Source organism: Rhipicephalus microplus, unplaced genomic scaffold (assembly GCF_043290135.1).
Source record: "Rhipicephalus microplus isolate Deutch F79 unplaced genomic scaffold, USDA_Rmic scaffold_17, whole genome shotgun sequence".
In the NCBI taxonomy this organism is placed as follows: Eukaryota; Metazoa; Arthropoda; class Arachnida; order Ixodida; family Ixodidae; genus Rhipicephalus; species Rhipicephalus microplus.
In genome coordinates, this window is record NW_027464590.1 from 15,517,762 (window position 1) to 15,540,887 (window position 23,126).

The 23,126-nt window shown below is 45.3% G+C and overlaps 2 long non-coding RNA genes across 2 annotated transcripts in view; one reads left to right on the forward strand and one right to left on the reverse strand.

Moving 5' to 3' along the window:
• Window positions 1–9,280, forward strand: part of LOC142785036 (uncharacterized) — a 131,423-nt gene extending 122,143 nt beyond the window's left edge. The window contains exon 3 of the long non-coding RNA XR_012888828.1: window positions 8,077–9,280. This is a non-coding gene — a long non-coding RNA (uncharacterized LOC142785036). The remainder of the gene's footprint in view (window positions 1–8,076) is intronic.
• On the reverse strand, window positions 2,062–19,708 carry LOC142785038 (uncharacterized). Its single transcript, XR_012888829.1, has 2 exons — window positions 15,632–19,708; window positions 2,062–2,395 (listed from the first exon to the last, which is right to left on the reverse strand). It is a non-coding gene; the product is annotated as an uncharacterized LOC142785038 (long non-coding RNA).
• Between the last annotated feature and the right edge of the window lie 3,418 nt (window positions 19,709–23,126).

A 23,126-nucleotide genomic window follows, 5' to 3' on the forward strand; every position in this document is an offset into this window, starting at 1 on the left:
ACTATAAACCCGAATTAATAGAAGACATACATCATTTTTTAACATTCAAACGTTTTGGCGATCTAAAAGTGTGAGGAACCAAACGAGGCGGCATTGTCCCCCACTCTCTGCCAGCTTAGAAAGGACATCTGATTTGTTTATAAAACGAAAATCAACAAAAACGTATGCCATCTTAGGGATCGTCCCAAGCAAACACATTGATATAGATTCTGCAACTTCCCCAAAGAACTCCAACAAATTGAGCAGTGAACAGCCACCGAAGGAAATTCAAGGCTCAGGAGTCAGAACACCAACACCCGCAACCAAAAGACCCTTCTGTCTTCCTTTTTTTAAATATTTTTGGTATTCAACTACTTTAAATTAGTTTTCTCATTTTTTTGTCCTTCTTTCTTGTCAGCAAATTCTTCTGGCCTTTCTCTATTTATTTATTTTACATGATTCACGCCTGGTATACATGTGGCAAGGAATGGGATAATTTCACCTATTTTTTTTTCTTTGTGCTCCACAACAAATGTACGCGTGTAGTTCCAGTTGCTATTGCTCGCGTCGAACTATTCTTGTAGTGCGCCGCGTGGGAGCACGTGAGCTCATCGCACGCCTGCAGAATCTCGTTCCCCTAACCCGTCAAATAACTTTTCAGAGAGAAGCTGGGCCTTGCGACAATTGAACAGCACCCCATTCGGAAGATGCATGTCAGTCCACATTTCTTAAATGCGGTAACTGTAACGGCTCACCCACTGCCTCATCGAAAGACTGCCCTCGAATTAAGAAGGAGTGCGCGGTGCTTAAGCAAATGGTCACAGACAATTCGACCCACAGGGATGCTGCCGAAACAGTCCGGCAGTGGCGTTGGTGCCGTCGTTCGACCTCAAAGACTGCACAAGCTCGAAACGACAGCGCCACCTCTACTGCTGCACCATTAAGCCAAGCCGCAACAGGGCCGACAAATTCAAAGAAGACTTTGGAGAGGACTATCTTTACAGAGAAATGGCCTATTCTTCCAAGTCAACCGCTAACCATCGAACGTCAGCAGGCCACGCCCACTCAGGGGTCTTCACCAACCGGTGATGACACACATAAGAAAGATGGCAAAGTCATAACTATGCTTCGTTCTCTCATGGATGCCATCCGGGAAATCTTGTATGACATGAGGAAAATGTCTGCTCGAAGCGCTCTCAAAGTACTGAACACCTAAAGCCCAGTACTTGAATCACTCAAGTAGAAATATGGCTAACGATCACCATCATTTCTAAGAAGTCAAGGAAGCATCCATCATTCAGTGCAACTCCAGAAAACTAAAACCGCGTCTTTTCGGACTTCCACCAATTAGTAGGCGTCATTAGGTTACAAGTCATCAGCATTTGTGAACCGAACGCGTGTGCGAGCTCTCCTTTATCTCATTTTTTTCCATCTTTCAAACTCCCTCATCTCTATCCCCAGTGTAGGGTAGCATACCAGTCGCTCCAGACTGCTTAACCTCGCTGTCTTACTCTCCTCCTCCTCCTCCTCCTTTTTCTTCTTCTTCTTCTTCTTCAAATATTTCTTATGAATGAATGTTATAAAATATACGTTGTTCATTATCCAGCGTGGCACGAAGGGGAACCTCGGTGCTTGGTACTAGTAATTGTGGGTGAAAAAAAAACAGTATACTTCCGTGCTAGTTGTTGTGTAAGTATGTTATTATTAGATGTGAATCATCTCTTTCACTCACGTGTGTAACGCCGTATGAACGTCCGTAAGAACCCGCCGCAACACGTTCCTGTCACTGTAGGTATTGGAGTGGTGCCAAGTAGGTCAAGTGGCAGCTGCGTGGTGCCTTCACGCTCCCCTCGTACGCTTTTCTCGCAGGAACGTGCTCACGTCACGCTCTCCCTGACCCGCAGCACGCTTTCCGCAGCGCCCACAGCTGCCAGTTCCTCCGCCCACTCGTAACACCGATCCTGTCTCTTGCTTCACCCTCTCCCCTACCTGCAACACTTCACTGCACATTGCATGAAAACACTTTTTCGGATTGTTTATCTGCGGTGAAACTTGCACGAAGCCCAACCAGCCTCCTGTGTCTGCGTTTCAAACAAACGTTTACTCGAGTAAATGCTACACAGACTTTCACTTCAAACCGTTCCACGGGCCCCCGCATCGACGCCCGTTTCAGCCGGGTCAACGGTGTGCACACTGCTGCTGCCTCGCATATCATCAGGATTCCCTTGTAAGACGTGGTTCATAATGTGTAGGAAAGTATGGCTGCGGCCCTTCCACGAATGTTGTTGTTGGCGTTGTTCGTGCTGTCTTTCCCATTATTTTTTTTCAACATGAAAGTGTTTTATGCCAGGGTCCACCACAGCTGCGCTGACGAACTTCTGTCGTGGAAGTGACGTTGCATAAGTATAATGAGAGACTGCAAAAAAAGAAAAACAGCCACAAGAATCAGTCGCGCGAATTAGGGCCAGCGACCTTCACCTCAAAGCGTAAAGAACAGTGGATCACTTCTGTACTATTTGCGCACTTAAGATATTCTGGAAAGTTAAAGCGCTTTGACTTTCGGGCAGATGTACAAAAACTATTCATTGAATAACTTGATAATTCTGGCTCTTCATTCTTTCGTTCTTAATCTCACTACAATCAGCAATTAATGCAGTAAAACGTTAGACCACCTAAAAAAACAAATCTCTCCACCGAAAGTCACAAGGTTCTTACTGATTGCTTTCATTTAAGCGTAACACTGTCCATCAAATTTGTTTGGCCACTTGTTGAAGAAAAAGGGGGAAAACTCCAATATTTTGGAGATCGGAGAAGCCATTGATGCTTAAACTGCCTCTTCAATTTCACTATATGCTGCTCCCTTACCTTCGTAACTCTTTTTCTAAATCAAATCTGCACTGAGTGTCGGAGCTGTGATTGCTCCGACACTCCTTACATTGCTCTCCATATTGCTCTCCTTATATTGCTCTCCTTATATTGCTCTCCTTATATTGCTCTCCTTATATAAGGAGAAAGCACCTCCTTATATTGCTCTTTTTTTTCAGCTGCACGTTGCAGCTTATATTAGGTGCAGTTGCGGTCGCAAATTAAAAAAAAATATTACATCGATAATAACACCAGTTACTCATTGACTGTCACCGTACTTTGTCAACGTTGGTCGGGGACTACACGCTGTTGTTTTTCTAACACACGCAGCTTCACCGAGCCATACCAAACAACGATATTTTCGCATTGCGTAGTTTACTTCACATGCACTTACCAGGTTAGCTGGCCTATACGCTCTCACAAATTTCTCGATTGAAACTTTCCTGTTCGTACAGCAGATCACTGCTCGGTGCAAAATGCCCAAGAGTATGGCACCATGACTGTGGGATAATCGCGCAGGTTATGTATGCGAAAATAATTGCTGTTGTGGGTGTGCGTAGCAAAAGGAGGGGATTCAGAGTTAATATGTTCACACTTATAAATTCAGTGCACTGTATTTAGTACAAGCGGGATCAATGCGGCACATAAACACGTCCCACTGTGACTGCAAGTGAATAATTGTTCGCCGAGTCGTCAAGCGTAGGTGAAGGTACGGTGCATTGCCAAGAACCTCTGATTTTGTAGCTTGCCAAATGAGCATGTCCAGACACCGCACGAGGCTCTCCCGATTAGTAAATATGAGCGGCAACACAAAACACTGACAGGAAGGTCTAGACGAACACCATACCCCAACTACACAAAAATTTCACCGACGATTATATTGTTGCCTTATGCGTATTCTGAATGCAGCTTCGTGTTACGTCAAGGCCAGCTGTGTTCAAGCACTTCTATTGACTAGCTATCGACTACAACGTCATGATTTTTGTGAACCAGAGCACAGAATCCACTGGACATTATTTCTTTCGGTGAATAATTGAGGTACGCGCTACACATCTGTGAAATAGTATGCACACTCCATTGATGCTGCAAGTGGCTTGATGACAATGAAGAATTATGGCTGAGCGCTTTGCAGTGGTTCAGAGGCATTACACCTACATGGCAAGCACAGTTAGCATTTTGTGAAGACGGATTGTTAATAAATGCTAAGCAATTCTGAGTTTTACGATGTCGCACTTCGGCATTGGTGGCAGCGCTCTCCACACCCCCCCTGCCCTTGCTCGCGTCTCATGTCACATTCTCGCCTGTCGTGCCAACAGTCGCTCCCTTCCCACTCTCTCACCTGGCAACGCCGACGCAGACAGCATCTGCTAGCAAAAAAAAACGACTGCTTGTGCTGGAGAACCGTTCACTGGCCACCCCGTATATGTGGTAACTGGATTGCACGTTCGAAACTCAGTCAAGGGCATCTTGGCTTTCGCATGACTCGACTCTAGTTGATGTGATAGAAGCAACGGTACCTACAACCAGTAGTGTAGCACAACCCAACATCAACGTCCCATCACTAAACGGACATACGGACAGGCGGACGAACGGACAGACGGATGGACGCACAGATAGATGAACGGGAGGATGGATGGACGGACGGATGGATGGATGGATGGATGAATAGATGGATGGATGGATGAATGGATGGTCGGACGGACAGACAGACAGACAGACAGACAGACAGACGACCGGCGGATGGAGAGTTTCCTAAATAAGAGATTCCTAAAAATAACGAGAGGAAACACTTGTGCGGTGATCGCCAAGCACCCATGGGAATTGTGGGTATGACATAGAATTGCCTAATCTTCGTGCTTGTGGGTGGTCAATACACTTGTGCCTTTCTTCAGCGTTTTGGTTTTGGTTCGAAGGAGAGAACAAACCGTTTTCCACTTCATGACCCAAAATTAAGTGGCAAGCATAAAAGATTAAGGTGGTGAAGGGTAACTGCCAGACCATTGACAGCTGGTTTTTCGTGACAAAGCAGCCTCAAGCCACACGAAGCTTAAACGAACATAAAGTACGAAGACTAGGCAAATCCATGTTATACCCATAATTCCCTTGCTCGCTGAAGCTGAATGCGTTGCAGCTCCCATAGATACTAGCACCAGAGTTCCTTCTAGTGTATATTTGGGAAATTCTATGGGGTGGACGGACGGATGGACATGGCCAACTGATGATTTACGGCTCACCGATAAAACCCTTCGAAGCTTAGCCTCACTCATCATCATTCACTCTGTGGATATGCAGTGATTTTTTTTTACCCTTTTCTGACACATTGGCTTAACATGCCGTGAAGAACTAGGGGTGACGGTGGTTGGCTGCTGGCTCACAGATCATGGGAGGAGATTTCAGCAGTGGCTACTGTTTTTTCGATAAAAATGAAAATGGTCGAGGCAAGTTTACTTATATTTAGGTGGACGTTAAAGAAAGCCAGGTGCTTGAAAGTTCCAGATCTCCCAAATATGGCGTCTCTCATAATAATATCATGTTTTGTGACGTTGAACAGCAACAGTTATTCGTAATGCGCAGGTTAGAGCTATCGTTTGCCCAGCATGACACCTTTACAAAGTCCTTTTTCAGACCAGTTTAAAGCACTATCGTGGCTTTATGGTAGGCTACTCTTCTCCAGTGCAGGGCCAGGGTTGAAATGCCCTTCTTTCATTGTTATGTTTCTCATTTTATCTTACCGCGCCAATTGGTTACTTTTTCACTTTTGCAGTGCCCTTACGCAAGGGACAGATTACAAAGAACACATAACATAGTGTTATTAAAATGAGCACAGTATTTTGCTATGGTTTTACTCAAGCGTACTAAATGTAAATAAAAATACACAATGGCACCTGGAAAACAAAGTGCACATTTATATTGACTACACAAGAATATAAATAAACCAGCTAAACTTCACGCTCTTTCTGCTAGCACTGTGTCCTCTGTATTGCACAACGGTACCAGAACACGGGCAAACTTCAAACGTTTTCATATCAATAGCAATTATATGAACACTCTCAGCTGAATTTCGCTGCCGATGTCGACGTCATTCACCGTAAATGTATACGTATATATATGAAAACGCAAGACAGAAAAATATTCCACTAAAAGACCCTGGTGAGCGAACTCGAACGCATAACCTCTGAATTGTGAGTTGAAGGCGTTAGCCACTGAGCCACGAAGGAACACCTCCTTCAACGTTTAAACGGCAAGCTATTTATATCTACCACCTACCACTGGCGATGGGCATCTCGGGGAGAACTATCGTGTTTTCAATATTACTAGCGAGATGGCGCAATGAGCGCACGTCGTTGCACGTTGCAAGATTGTCACGCTTACTTTGCCCTGCGGAGTGGAGACACTCACGCGTGCGCTTGCTTATGTCGTGGTTGGACAATTGGACGCCTTGGGCTTTCTCCGGTACAATTCTGTTCTAGTTACCGGGTGCACAAAGGTCACTGCACTTGTTGCACAGTCTACGTTTGCAAAAATAATGCGCTTTTCACACACAGTGAAGTAACAACTGAGACGCTTCTTCGCGTTCATCTGTACCTGCCAAAACGTTTTGGGCGTCATTTGTGCGTGATAAACGATTAGCTCGTTTCCATGTACTTGCCATTCTTCGTGTGACCTTCCTATTTGTTGCCAATATGTTCACTGCATCGACTTTGTTGGCAAAGCTGTGGCTTTTTTCATTTATGCATAGTAAGAATAAATAAAAATACATCAAATTTCATCGAAGAGAATGTGCACATTTACATTGAGTACATATGAAGAAAAAAAAGTTGGCGTTTGCTCTTGCCCTGCTAAGACTGCGTCGTGTGTTGCTTCTAATCTGTCTCTACAGTAAGCCTATCACAAAATACAACACGAACGAAGTAGCCCCTCTCAATCCCTTACAGTTATTTTTTTTTGTCTGTCAGCTACTATACCATTGTTCAACACCGGTATGGGTGCCTAAAAATTTCGCTCTAAAATGTGGGAGTGACCCTGAGACTTGGCTTAAAAGTTTGTTAGTGGCTTGAGAACGTGAATGTACATGTGCCGTCGTATATTTTTAAGGTTAACTATGCTTCGTCACTCTGCCGAAGTGGTAGCAAAACTGCTAGCCAGCCTATTACATGTAACTGCTTCTCATGGCAGTACCTTGCGCACAGTTGTTAGGTTGTGCTTGCCCGTGCGTCTCCTTTCTTCGTCCTCAATATCCTCAGTACTTTCATGGTGCCGAAGTGGATTTCGGAAGCCCTGTAGACATCAGCGAATGGTCGGGATCTGCTCCGCTAAATACCGCAAAAATACCAGTTACTCAGCTAATTCTGTGAAACTGTTTATTTATTTTTCTGATGATTATGGCAGTTCATAGGTGTTTTTTTACAGGGCACTTAGGCTCGAATATTGCGTTTAGCTATAGGCATACGCACAAAGAATCAGGGGGGGGGGGACCCCTCCTTAGTCACTCAAGCAGAGTATGCGCAAAGTCACCCCCACACCAGTGACATGACAGGAAGAAGGTGCTGCGACTCCGAGGAGAAAGGAAGGCACGAAGTCGGCCTCATACATTGGCACAGATGAAGAGCTAGGTGCTGCGATAAACCTTTGCCCGCCCCCCGTCTAGAAAACTTTGCACACTTTGCTAGAAAACTTTGCACACTCCTATGCATGTATCTAGTAAAACTATGCCAGAACCAAGGATTATGCCCCGACTTTTGTTTCATTTTTATAATGCGTTCTCTTAAAGTTCAGAAAATAATGCAGAAACACCTTGGCCAGAGGGGCTTAGGAAAAGAAGAAGGTCGTCGCTCACTGCTCGTGCCAAGAAAAGCACTCACTCGCAAATGAAACTTAATTCTTAATTAAACTAGTGTTCGGCAAGAGTGCTCCATGATAATGATTGTAAGCTTCGAGCTCCTCTGTGTCGGAGAATTGGGTACTTAATTATTGCGAAGAAGTGAAAATTGAGCTCACTAAATTGATATCTAATACATGAAAAATGATGCATAGTTTAGACTTCTTCAATTTGATGTATCGTGTTCAGTTCTTTTTTTTTGCTATCCCTACCTAGACACTACACCAGGTGCACAAATGCTCTTTTGGCTGAAACACGTCCTCTCACCTCCTGCACGTCCTCTGCGTTGTTGTACTATTTTAAATAATGTTGCCCATTCATACATTCATTCTTTTTTTTTTCTGTTTCCGCAGGGCTGTTCGTGAATACCCAAGTCAAAGTTCATTTCACCAGAGAAATTTTGGATAGCCTTCAGGGCTAAAAGCTGCTCTAGGCAGCTTTGAAGTCGTCTTTGAACACACTCTACAATTGGCAGAATACAACGCTAACAGTACAAAAGGGCTTGTGAGATCATGCTTGAACATACATGAGTAATACTGTAAAAGAAAATTGCAGTTTGGACTAGATAAAGCAATAGGAGTAGTGTACGGAGATTCATTCAGAGGTTTTGCATTAAACGTCTAGTACACCATAAGCAATTTCGCATTACAAAAGGTACAACAAGTACAGAAATGTTAAGGAAGATCAAAATTTGCGTAACGTATATAGACAGAAATATTGAAATAGAAAATGCGATATGGCAAGATAAGCTGAAGTTTGCATAATCAAGACATATCACCCCGAGGGATACAACACAGACGCAAAAAATTCACGCAATAGCTGGTGTGTAGCAGTAGTAAGTTTGGTGCACTTATTTTAGATGGGTGGCAAATTGCGCTGTTGGCACGTAATGTGATTATTCCACGTGAAAATCCTGCTAACGATGCAGACAGACGAAGACCAGACCCTAGCAGTTTTTAGCCGCATCACACAGAGCCACGAACCTTGAGACTAACGAAGACGTCGGCGCATGACTCAAGCATGACAAGTGGGTAAGCCACTGCAAATGGGGTGCTGCCTCTTAGCTATCCCTCGTAAACTTTTACCTTACCGATTTGTTACTCTTCTAGTACGAGAACGAACATGGGAACGCCTTGGTCAGGGAATAACGTAGTGTTTGAGTAACAGAGCTGCAAAGAAAAAGCTTGCTGAGCAGACTCTTGAGCAAAGGTCCCTGTTACCCGGCGAGACCTGTATAATGTATAAAGAAGGGGTTTCGAGGCTCTGCAGGCAAACAGACGCTAACATGGGGGAGGAAGACAAGGTGAGGTATATATTGCAAGGTATTGCAGAGGATGTCTATAACTTGCTAATAAGCAAAAAAAAGCCTATGACTTCAGTGACAGATGTAATTCACCACTGTTGGGCGCGTCAGATATTGAAGTCACCTGTGCAATGCCACCATGGCGATCGCTGTAGAAACTACAGCAACAGCTGCCCCTGCTACAACCATCCGTCAGATCTCTCGGAAAAACTAACGCCAACATGAAAGCATGACAATAAATATGGTTGCCACCCCTCTATGCTTCTTCCTGCAAGCTGTGGCTACCCCACCGCTTGAAGATTTCGACATGTTGTTCGTCAACGCAGCGAAGGTTGCGAAATTCCGGCTTGTTCAACGCTCAAGCTCGACTGATTACCAGAAAATACGGTATCCTCAGCGTTTCTCTTCCGAACATTTATACCATCCTGAGTAGTCCTGTGCGACCTGCAGGGGCTTACCTTCCAAACCTTCTGTCAATAAACCCCAAACCCCGACTAAGAGCATAATATCTAACCCAAACTTGGTACTAAAGCAGAAAATGATGCTCTCAGAATATTTTTTTTCTCACGAAAAAGACTAGAATGGTATTCTGCGAAACTGAACAGGCTTCGACGTGACCGAAAAAATTCTTTCTTTCTGAACTACTTTAGCAATTCGCTATTTTCAATGCAACAAATAAGCATCATTTTTTTTTCGAGTAAATTTAAAGTTGTCGCCGAAATTGCTGAGCTAATACAGTTGGCGTTGACTGAACCAATGGGTAATCCTAGCAAAGTAGGACTACAGTGGCTTATTGTTTCCTTCATTACGAGCACAGCATAATGGCACTTTCTCGCTCATTCCAAAGCTTCTTGGTGAACAAGTGTATGGCTTCAGATTCGGCGATAATCCAGCATCCGGGCAAATAATGACTGAAACGAACTGATTACTGACAGGAAAATGCGGTATGTGGGTGACCGCGACCCATCGACGACTGTGCAGCCGCTATTTTTCTCCCGCCACCCCGTGGTTTGTCACCTCAACCGACGCGTAGGGCCCGACAATAGGGGAGCCATGTAACATGACTAAAGAGGTGGCAATAGTACAATAGGAGACGACGCGTAGGCTACGCCATTCTGAATTTTCATCGGCATTTGTTTTTATTCATTTACGTTTTGCTCTAGATGGCCGGAAAGCAGAAAATGAGACATCGCATTAGGCTTGACGTTCGCGTCTTGAATTCGGGCCGTATGCCCTCTGACTAGGGGAGGGTCCTAACACTTTCCGCTTTCCATGTTTTTTTTTATATGCGCACATACTCTGCGTGAGGCCATCATTAAGAACGAATTCAACGAAGGCAGCTTTCCGCTACGCAATAATCAATATGTCTGATAGTTTCAATGCAGGCGAAGATGTAATAATAATGTTGGCTGTAAGGCAGCTGGTGAGCATGGTGCTGTTGACGCTGTCAAGCTTCTTGTTCTTAATGTTACTTCGAAATCAAGCCTGTTTAGGAATGCATCACGTAAGGATCGCATTTACAATATTAGTTCCTGGACAACAGCGCTTTTTCAGTCATCACGTGTTTCGCATATGTTGCCGACCCCTCACTCCTATGTCACGACTATGTTGCATATGTGATCTCCGCAATTTGGTCACGATTCTACGGACGATTTTTCTAGCAGATGTGCGAAACGCTCCACTATGCAACTTACAAATGACACAACGTTGTGTTGCACAGTTTCCCAAGTCATTGCGACATCTCCGGCAACGATCTCGTCAACGAAATTGTCAGAAAAAAACACTCGAATGAACAAACCACAATCTTATGAAATGACGTAATTACGTTTTCCAAAACGGACGCAGCTTGTTACTTATGTAAGCTGGCGACTAACATGACAATGAAAAAGTGGCAAAATCACAGTTCACGCATCGTGCATTGTGTTTCCTCGACCTATATATGCGACTACGGCTGCTGCCTGGTGTTTTTTTTTTTTTTGCAAGGAAGACAGTCTCATGCCGTCTGACTCTGAGTGCGACATTCACCAACGCCTAATGACCTAATATTGAAATAACGGATGCCGAACTCAAGGACACCGTTCTCAAGGATGCCGGACAGATTCACCGTTTGTGATATGAAACATCGAACTACTAAATCGGCTGGAGCTATTACCATTATCTCACTAACCAAGAGTTCGACGGATGGTCGTCCGGAAAGAGATGTTATTTTCCTATTTCTGGACATGTTACAGTGCAATTTTCTCAGTCAATTATGTGATTATGTTGATGTCCATGCTGAGTAATGGCGCTTATCGTGTGACTGTTATTAGCCACATGATGTCGGTGCCCGTGAAGGCGTCTGGAGAACTTTTCTCTTTCTTCTATTTGCACTTGGTGGCAATCAGCACACATTATATATTACATGGCATCTGGGCACAATTCACTTGACCACCTGCCATTTACATCGACGTGCTGATTTTAGAACGGCGAGCTGAAATTATGCGTGAAAAAGCCTCGTTGACTCGTTCTGCGTCCTTATGCGCAAAGTAGGCCACATAAGCTCGGATTGTCAACTCGGTTTAGATGTGTGCTGGACTGTAATATCCACTTCTCAATTTTAGAGATGAAACAGTCAGGATAGCCACTGCGGCGTAGCTTCCAATGGATCGCCCGAAGCTCCCTCTTTAATGCATCACTTTCTGGGCACACCCGTACTGTGCATGTTGCCACGGATGACACTACGGACGACTTTTGGCCGATGGGATGACGCGAACTAAAACTTAGATAACAACTAGTGTGCGTAGGCTTCCTACATAGTGACAATCTGATGGTGCTCCCAACCCGGTGAACCTGAACATCAAAAAAATGTTAGCGCGTAGTCCTTGTGTTTAAAGACAAACTGCATGTTCGCACTCTGCGTGTTCAGGCCTTCCAAAAAGCAATAAATCTGCTGCTTCTTCACTCGTCGACGTACCGGTAGAGCAACTTGGGTGCCAGGGTAAACGGTGCTAGGACCTCTTTTTCGATATCTTTCGTTAATATATTAGCCATAGTAAGTGCAATAATTGCTCCAATTGCCATACCATGTATTTGTTGATAAATTAGGCCATCGTATAAAAATATGATTTGTTATGAAAAACCGAAGCAACTTGGTAAGTCCAGAAAGGGGAGAAAAAAGGAGGGGAGGGAAATATGCGCACGTCGTTACTTCCAAGTTCACTGGAACACATTTCAAAGAAGTGACATAGAACAAAGCCCAACCTTCATTGCCACTCAGGGGGACGTCGTCCTTTACTTTTGATTTGAGTGCCTTTCTACTATTATAATTTTCTCTTTCTCTCTCTGCGACCACACACACACACACACACACACACATCATTATTTTTTTTTCTTTCAGTAAAGTCCTTAAAACAAGAACAGTTTTTTTTTCGCATTGGAGCACGTTCAGTAACGCTGGGAACTTCAACTGGAGCGCTTGCGATCGTTCCAGCAGACAAAACTGAAAAAGCGACCGGTATCTTATGCGCAGTACGAAACGTTCATGCTTGGTCAGATTATGACCATAGCAGCTAGTCTATCACCGCTCGTTTTCATGCTGGCACGTCTGTGAATTATATTGAATAGCAAGCAGTCATTTCCCTCTGAAAAGCACCATTTCCAAATGGACACCTCGAATTATTGAAGGAAGGGAAACGGGAGAGAGTGAGCATGTGGTAGTTCTCGTTGTTGGTGTTGGTCAGCGACGGCTGTTCGCGCTAATTTGCATATCGTGTGATTTACTGGTCTTCTGGGAAGCACTGATTGTTTCTGTCTAAAAAGCTCTGCCGTTGAAAAATGCCTTCTGTGGTCCTGTTTCTCGTTCTGATTTTTGCACAGAACACTCAACGCTTTAATGAGAGCTTCAGGCATGCGAGGGGAAATGTACACTCTCAATAGAACGAAGTTGTGTATGAGTCACAATATAGAGACCAAAGTGAGATTCCCAAATGAAAATTGCTCAGCTAGCAACGGCCAGCAGGAGGATGAATGGACGGTAATTTATTATGGGGGCTGAGCGGAGTAATAATCTATGGCATAATTATTTCTTGCCAAAATTTTGCAATTATTTCTTGCAAACATTCTAAAGGTGTAAATCAACCTGCTAGCCACACTTCGTTGTCCCTCATTCGACTCCATTATATAATTGAAATTTATTTTCTTACTGTGCCTTTTGTTTCGTAACTGCAGCCTATGAGATAACATATCCGTAGCAGCAGACAGGTTGCGTTTAGCCGAATGAGAAATATAGTTGCCGAAGACATTTTTTGTGCCTGGCGCGTGTGGGAAGTCCGCAAAAAAAGGAGAATTATTTTTGTTCCTTTAGTCACATAAATACTCACATCTTAGCTCTCACACCTGATCGCGTGTCACGTAAGTATATGGCACGAATATGAGTGATTTATCAAACAGGAACACACCTGTAATTTGGAAGCGCTAATGGCTGCCTCATTGTAGCTCTCGAACGAAGCGACTGCATTGCTGAGTAGAACCACTGAGAGCACGTTGCGCAGCAGCTCGCAAATGGTACGAGACAATGGTCAGGAACAGGACAATGTACGCGCTTTTCGAAGGTTAACTTGAAATTGGGAAAGCAATTCTATCGAAAGTGGTGGCACATGTTTTCCATGGCCGTCATGTTCCTTATGTTCGAATTGATGCATCATTATCCTGCACCATCGTGTGTGTGAACGAAAGCTTGCAGGCGCTGCAAACAGGGGCGGCATAAAAAGATAAAACATGGGGGCAAGTGCCATTGGGCAAAAAAGCATGAAGTATCATTATGAGGGGGAGGGGGGCGGGAATGGAGGAGGGACAGAATATCTAGTCCGGGTAGCGACTGCGAACTTTGATAATAAGGCTGAGGGTTGGGCTATTGGTGACTCAATATTATACTGTACCGTAAGGTGAGCGTTTTTCATGCAGACAGAGACAAAAAGGCGCGACGATTGCTACTCCGACAACGCAATTCATTTTAACCCTTTCGGCCCTGGCAGTGTCAATTGACACCACCGCACAAATTTTGCCCTAGTATCTCGGAAAAGTAACCAATACTGCTCATTATTGGGGGCATAGTTCTTCAATGATCCCCACTGCAATTGACATCAATATTGCGGCATGTTTGTGGAGGTAGCAGCCACAAAGAAGAAGCGTGACCGAGGTCTTCCGTGAAGCCGAGGCGCGTAAATTGAGGCGGGTAAGCGCCATTTTCGGGACGACGTACCGAAGCTGTTTCAGTGAGTATTAGGCTGAAAAGCAAGACGTTGGTTTCCACTTTGTGTACACCATTGATTGGCAGAAAAAAATGAGACACTTTTTTCATTTTCCCATCACAGGGCCCTAATTACTTAATTTGATGCCACGTTAATTAATCCAAAAATGCTTGTACCAGTGGCTAATTTTTTGTTTTTGGTCTTCTGAGGTCCTAACTACTAGAAAAACGCGCACAAAAAGTGTATCTGACCAAAATAAAAAATCCAGGGCTGGAAGGGTTAAAGTACAGACGTAAAAAAACACAGCATATCCACGGAGCGAATGATGATTGGTGGGGCAAAGCGTTCGTCAGTCCATCCGTGCTTTCGTCCACCCATTCGTTCGTGCTTCTGTCCGTCCATGCATCCATCCGTGCGTCAGTTCTTGTGTCCGTCCATTCGTGTGACCGTCGGTGCATCCGTCCATCCGTGCATCACTCCATGCGTCCGCTCATACGTCCGTTCTTCCGTCTGTTCGTGCAGCCGCCCCTCAGTCTGTCCAGCCATCCGTCCATCTGTGCGTCCGCCCCCTTGCCTATGCGTCCGTCAATCCGTCCGCCTATCTCGTGAACACTCCAAGTTCAGCGATCTCACATCTATTTGACATGTATTCCTCATATACAAGTGCCGCCATCGAGTGCACATTCTAACGACTACTCTTTCGGGTATGTGCCATGGGTAGCTACATACACCATCAGAGGCTGGACAAACCTACACCCTAAAGAACTTCGCCCCTAAAAAGCGCGTCATTTTATTCTCCCCCGCACTCTCCGGCGACGTAGAAATGAATGACAGACGAAAGAAAATGAATCGAACGACAAATTTTTCGTACACTGCAATGATATGTAGATCGAGGCATTTCCGAAAATTGAACAAGCAATTGATGTATTTTTATCCGAGAAATGAACTTTTCCGCACATTAAAGCGATTAAAAATGTGAATCCCACGCATCGTGCCATAACCTTTCATCTGTGTATGTTTTTTTCATCTTATACCTCGTGTATGCTTTGCCACTGGGGAGTTATTACTTTGGCAAAACTCTCTAGGATAAATTTCCACATTGCTTCTACATTCACCTTCTACTGATATACCAGAAGGAAGTACTGTTATATCGTATTTCAATGAAACACCCCGATTCTAGAAAAAATAAACAACTAATGCGAGGGCTTTGGCCTCACGCATCAAGAACTTTTTGTTTTAATTTTTAGAGCAGAATAATTCGGGGAGACCTTCAGGCGGACAGACCTAATTAAAGAGTATTGCTTTTAAACCTATGGTCTTGAGTGGCCTGACGTGACGTCCCGTTTGATTCTGCAGGTTTTGAGGAAATCGACATACCATGCACGTCGGTAGCCAGCAGAGACACGTCCTTCTCATCTCTGATTGAGTGCCTGTCCGCGGTGTATCCTATATTGACTTACAGAGCAGCTTCACCTTATTCAGCAAACGCTCTGCGTGGCGGTAAGCTTAGATGAATTATATCGATACCTGGCATCGTTTACAAGTGTAGTGGTTTAAAAGAAAAACAGGTATCGGTCATTCATACCTCTCAATGCTTATTTTTCTGATAATAATGCAATGCACAGGTAATGCATATTTTGTTGCTTATCTGGCTTATCAGTACTTCCATATGAACAGCGAGAAGCAAGGTATGTTTGCGTTATTCTTCAAACTGGCCTCCCTGAATATAGGGAGCAGGCCATACTTTTTGTTCCCAAATTCAATATGGAACGGAGCACTTTGTTTCAAAAAGTGACGCTTGAAACTATGCTGTTGCACAGCCTTGGCTGTGTTAATAAAGCCACTTTTTCATGATCAACACATGCTATGTGGCGTGCTTCTCACTGCATCTTATGTGCTATGAAGTAAAAATACATTCCCTGCATTTATTTATCCGTAAATTACGATCTGCGATGTTTTACAGCGATAGCTGTTATGAAATCACAACTCGGGTCTCGCGCAGCGTCGTAGTTGTTGACCGCCGCTGCCGCCGGTATCTGTAACTACATCACGCAAAATTGAAAAAAAAAAGTCTAGTACCAATGCCGCAGTGGGGCTTCAACCCGAGTGCGCTGGGTGCCAGCCCAATAATAACGCCAGTGCTTGGGACTTGTTGGCAAGCTTGCCTTAGGTAGGCTTGATTTCGGGAGAGCAATCGCGTCATTATGACCTATAAATGGTTTTGAAACAGCAAAAGAACAAGCCGTCATCGCAGAATGCGAATGGCGTAACGAGTGGGTCGTCCAATGTTGCTCCAACCCATCACAAAATCTTGTTTTTGTTCAGTTAATAACTGTGGCGCATACCCATTCAGTCAATATTCCTCACCGTCGTGAGCCACTGCATAAACAATTGGCACAAAATTTCTCGCAATAGTATAGCGGATACCACACTTCTCAAAAGATTGACGAAAAATAGCATAGAGAATGCTGGCTCACTACCCTAAGATATAAATAATAATGCCGTAGTGGGCATCAAGCAACAGTTCTTGCAGCACTTACCCAATAAGTGTTCAGAAAAGGCTCTGACAGGCCACTCTTCTATAGCTTTCGCTGTGACTGTGCTGCGCCTTCCGAAAAGGCTGGCGTTTCTTTTTTTAGCTCTCTGTACTTTATACGTGTCGATATGCATATCGGTTTATCTCAGAGTGCTACTCCCTGGAAATATTCATTAGCACTAAAACACATTTAACAAGCTGCTAGCGACACACAGAAGCAAGTATTAATGAAGAAGTAACGGGCTAAGCAAGCTGCACTCAGATATCATGGAAGTTTACATTCAGCATTATGAGCAGGAAAATCTCGGCAATCACTTCAATCGATCTTTAGCGCACATTTTGTTTTAGTGTCGGCGTAATTCTTGTTTTCGCATACCCAAATTTTCATGGCATCGAGGGCACCACCACGGGTTCTTGTACGACAAACTGCTGCTCATTTGGATATATATGCATGTTTAAGAAAGAAATCAAATAACCTACTCAAAGAAGATGCACAACACTAAGTCGTTTCAAGCAGTAAAAGAAGTTGAAAATGTTCTTTCAGAACTGGTAACTTTTGTGGCTCCTCGAATTGATTTATATGAGGGGTTTAACTTCCTAAAACTACCATATGATTATGAATGACGCCGTAGTGGAGGTCGCCAAAAATTTCGACCACTTGGGGTTCTTTTACGTGCACCCAAATCTGAGCACACGGGTCTACAACATTTCCGCTTCCATCAAAAATGCAGCCGCCGCAGCCGGGATCTGAACCCGTGACCTGTGGGTCAGCAACCGAGTACCTTAGCCACTAGACAACCGTGGTGGGGCGCGGCTCCTCGAGCGATCCGCGGTACATGTTAGTATGTAGTTACATCACCCATCTTCAAGAACAGCTTGCACAGTGCAAGGTATGTGACCGATATGTCGTATGGAGTCTTTGGATTCACCAAATCTTTGTGACTAATGCATTTGTTGCGCCAGAACTAGTCACAAATGATAAAAACATGCTACCATAAACGTTTGCATTGCATCTGATTGTCAAGTCTCAACACGAAATGAACTCTGCGCTCGTTTGTCCGTTCAACTCGGCTGACGGAAAATGAGAGTATCAATTTTTGTGGCGTACGGCTCGATACCCGTACTGGACGCCAGCATGTGAGCATAGATCGCGATTCCCCGTCTTTATTGGCGGTCTTATATACAACACACGGTTGCCATACAACAATTGAAGAAAGAACGTAAAGTTTTGCTGCGTTCTCGTTTCTTTGTTAGACAACCAAATGAATGCACGAGGCACTTAGGTAAGAAAAAACATAAGGCACATTTATTGTTGTATTTATGTGCATTGTAGTAATTATAACTCAATTAGAACTGAATTAATTGCGTAGAAACAGCTACCGTTCCATCAATCACGCGCGATAAATGCGCTTGCAATCACAGATAGCTGAAGGTAGTGTTTGCAGATGACTGAGTTAGCAAAGCTCCAACAAGGCGCCGCCCTCGACAATTTCGCAGTACGTCGATTACACAGCGTGCAGACTCACATATGCATAACGACGCAAACCCTGTTACAAAACCTGAACGTTGTTATTATCGGCAATAAGGAAGGAACAATGACATCATAAATAGTTGCAGGAAGACCACTCGCTCAACAAGCGCGATGGTGAAAGCCTGACATATTGATGAATGCCCGTAAAAATATTTTGCTGTTTTTCGTGCCTGTGCTGCGTTTTTAACACCTCCGCCGTTTCCTTCATATCACCGTTCAATTACTTCTTTTGAAGCGTTGTGAACGATTGAAGAACACTTGAACGAAATTTGCCACGATGTTATACCTATTTTTCTTTAGAGGGCTACTCACGAGGTTTGACAATTTTGAGCTGACAAGCGCAATGCGTAGATGAGGCGATCATGATCACGTCTGCCAAACTTTGCAACGCTACGCGCCACGCAAATGGGCCAAAATTTAAGATGTACGCTGCTCCCCCTTCCTTTTGTGGGTGCACGCCCAGAGATTGAGGGCATGACGTGCTCGTATGAATGGCCCTACGTATACGGAAACGCTGTGACGTTGGTCATCTACGTAGACAAGTGTGCTCTGAGGTTGTCAACAGTATACCACGTGACATGGCTTAAATTATTTAACACGGCATGCGTAGTTAAGTAATTTGTTGCTTGAATAGATGAATAAAACGTGAGATGAATAACGAGACGCAATAAGGAAACGTGCACGTCTTTTTTTTCTCATCTTTTCCCGTGAATCGCAAATGGGCGCGAAGCTAATGTGCCCGGCGTTTCGCAGGCGTTCGTGTCCCCGCGGTCAGCGCATCCAGCACACGACAGCCGTGGAACACTCCTACGCGTTCATGCACTCATTGTGCTCATCAATTCTACAGCGTCTAAGCCAGCGTTTCCAAGCGATCCCGCAGAAATAGGCCGTGAACGTCAAAATAAGGCTGATAAAAAAATAATAAAACCACTCACGTGCACACCCAACAACTTCAATGGTTTAACTAAAATTTGGTGTGGGGCCTGCTGAGTGGCCCTTTAAACACACGACGGAACAATGCCGTCATGGTAGTAAAATATTGCAATAGCTGCACCGTCACTCGCCCTCCCTTTAAAAAAACACTACGTACCAGGAAATGAACTATTTTGACAAACACTCCATGGGTCACAACAAACAGCGACATCCTCACATCATTTCACCCTTTCTTTTGATGCAGGAAGACATGGGAACGTGTATTTGGGAAACTGGAGCGTAAAGAAAATTTCCTGTTTAAAACAATCGTAGTTGCCCGTCGGGCATTTGTAGCAAATGAACTCTCGGTGCGCTTCGCTGCCGACGCCGGCAGACCAATGCACCCACAGGCTGAACACTAATGGGCCACAACGCGTGGCGTTAATGGGAGCAGGCAGTGGGCACGCTCAGTCCAGATGCGTCTCGCCACGGTAACAGGTTCAAATGCAATGCGACTTGCTCTCTGTTTGTTTGCCGCTATGCTCAGTTTATCGACAGGAAAGGCAACGACCCGTTTGTGTCCGGATATCCATTGTCCGACGAGTGCAGTGAGTGCCGCTTACATTCTCTCCGGCAAACATTGTTGCTTGATGAACCAGGCTCCCAAATGAATAAAGCCAAAGGAGTAACTATTGTGTACGTTAGCCACATTTTACTGTTACAATATGATGATGCAGTGGCAGTTACTAAATATTCTACCATCTCCCCTAAAGGCTACCATGTGTAGATAGATGTTAAGCAGCGGAAGCTAAACCTTGGCAATATAAAAAGAGAACTTATTCATCGGAAACTATAAGAGAGAGAGAAGTAAACGTTTATTTTGAAACAGTGTTCCGAGCAATGCCCGATGTCATCCTGAGGTGGGAGGGCTCCTTAGTCCAGGAACTCTCTGGCTTCTACTGCCCTCTTGGCCCTGGCGACGAGTTGTTGTTGCTCTTCCAGGTCCTCGAGGGCGAGCTTCGCCTCCCACGTTTCGGTTAGATCTTCGTTCGTTGGTCCTGCTTCGTTATCAGTCGTGTGTTGTTGCAGATTACGTCTGGCAATACACTGGCATGCAAGAAGCAAGTGCGCCAGGGTGTCCGGTACGTTGCAAAGCGGACAAATAGAGCTATATCTCGTTGGGTAGAGACGGTGCATTAGGGCCCCATGTGTGTATGTGCTGCTTTGCAGGCGTCTCAGTATTACGCTTTCCTCTTTTGTAAGTTTTGGGCGTGGTGGAGGGTATACTCGTCGCTCCAGCCTGTAATGCTGGAGTAACGACGAGTAGGTGTTTTGAACAACTTCCGTCTCTTCAACGACGGGTCGAATGTCCTGTGGGCAGGGGGCAGCCCGGCTGACGTGCTCGCGGGCAGCGGCGTGGGCCGCTTCATTTCCCTGCAGACCCTCGTGTCCTGGCACCCATAATACACAAGTGTATGGGAGTGGAGTGCTTCGCCGTTTCAAAATATTGATGTCATTGGCTGAGATACGGCCCTTAGCAAAATTCCTGCAGGCGGCTTGTGAGTCGGTGAAAATCACCGCGGCGTCTGTACATGTTGTCGTTGCTAGAGCGATTGCCGATTCTTCTGCGGCGTCTGAATGGAGTGCGTTGACTGTGGCTGACGCTAATTCTCGGTCTTGAGAATCGACGACGCTGACAGCGTACGCGTTTATATGCGGATACTTGGCTGCGTCAGTGTAGCGGGTGTCCCGGTCTTGCTTGAACTTTCGTCGAATAGCGTTAGCTCTAGCCTTGCGTCTACTTTTGTGGAAAGTAGGATGCATGTTGCGTGGAATAGGTGCGATGGACAGCGACTCTCTAATGTACAGCGGGATGCGCTTTTTCCGGTCTGCATCGGCGATGAACGTGTCGCTGTAGTTGAGGTACCGGAGCACTGACCTCCCCGTGGGCGTCAGCTTGAGCCTCTCCAGCTGACTATTCCTATGCGCTTCAATGAGCTCTTGCCACGTGTTGTGGACGCCCATCTTTAGGAGACGTGTGGTAGAGGCCATTTGCGGAATTCCGAGGGCTACTTTAGTGGCCTTTCTTATCATTATATTAAGTTTTTCAATTTCAGTGGTTTTCAAATTTAGGTATGGCGTGCCGTACGTAATGCGGCTGGTGAACAGAGCTTGCATTATACGTAGCGTGTCGTGCTCTTTGAGTCCGTTTCGTCGATTCGCGATCCTCTTGACGAGGTGCGTGAGTTGTGATAGTGTCCATTGGAGTCTCGGTATGGTGGCAGCTCCCGATCCATCCTTGTAGATGTGAACTCCAAGCACTCGCAGGGTCTCGACTTTTGGAATTAAGGTCCCTTTCAGCGTTACACTAGGGTCGGGCTCATCGTATAGAGGGGGTCTGCCTCTTGTTCTCGCTTTGAGGACGAGGTGCTCGGATTTCTCGGGGGCACAGCAGAGACCGCAGTCTGTGAGATACCGTTCGATGGCATCTACGGCGGTTTGTAAGCAGGTCTCTCGTCTCCCAGTGTTTGAAGCCCTGGTCCAGAGCGTGATGTCATCAGCGTAGATCGCGTGCTTTAAATCAGGTATTTTGTCGAGATTTTTTGGCAGATTGATCATAGCCACATTGAAAAGTAACGGCGAGATGACCGAACCCTGCGGCGTTCCTTTTTTCGGTAGTTGGAAGCTTTTGCTGTGGATGTTGCATATGCCCACAGTTGCTGTACGGTCTGTCAGGAAGTTTCTGACATACTTGTAGGTTCTAATGCCGCAGCTAACGCCTTCGAGGTTGTTGAGGATCGCGTCGTGGCATACGTTATCGAAGGCCGCCTTGACGTCAACTCCGAGTATGGAGTACTTACTTCGATGGGTGAGGTGATCAAGGAGGTCTTCTTTGAGTAGTAAGAGCACGTCGTGCGTCGAAAGATGCTGCTTGAAGCCAAACATGGTGTCCGGTAGGTGTCCACTATCTTCCAGGAACTGGGTGAAGCGGTCGTGCACCATGTGTTCGAACAGCTTTCTCCCGCACGAGGTGAGAGAAATTGGGCGTACGTTCTCGATGCCAACTGGTTTGTTAGGCTTAGGGATCATGGTGATTTCCGAGTGCTTCCATACCGCAGGTAGCTCTCCTTTATCCCAGCAGTCGTTGTAATGGCGGAGAATAGCTGTAGTGGCCTGGTGCGGTAGGTTGCGTAAGTGCTTGTTGACAATCCTGTCTATTCCGGGGCTGGTATTTCTTGTAAACTTCGTTAGGGCTGTGTGCAGCTCAGCCAGGCTGAAGGGTCTGTCGAGTTCAGTATTTGGTGCGCCAGCGTATTCTTTGGTGTGAATTGAAGCCCTAGTGGGTGCATCGCCACAGAGCTTCTTTTGTAATTCTTCTAGGAGGTGTTCTGTACCGGCGTAGTTTCGAATAAGCCTCTGAAGGTGCTGCTTCTGTGCTGCTTTGGAGGGTTGCGTGGCTAGAAGTGTGCGTAGCAGATGCCAGGTTTTCTTGGTGCTCAGAGTTCCCTGCAGCTTGTCACAGAAAGCATGCCAGTTCTGCCTGGCCAATCGGTTGGCATAATCTTGAGCTTGCTCGGTGAGGAGAGAAATGCGTTTCCGAAACTTTCTGTTTAGTTTTTGCCGCTTCCACCATTTTAGAAGTCCTCTTCTAGCCTCCGAAAGGTGGAGGAGATGCGCGTCGACGGCGGGTGTATCGACGTCAAGCTGTATGTCCTTAGTGTAGCGTTCGGCTATTTTGAGCACATTCTTAAACCAGTCTTCAATGTCGATTATGGTGGTTTCAACGTCGAGGTCATTCCTAAAGGATTGCCATTCCGTTAACCGCGCTATTCCAGTCTTGGTCTGTTTACGAGTGTGCGCTACGGAGAGTTGGATGATGTGATGATCACTAC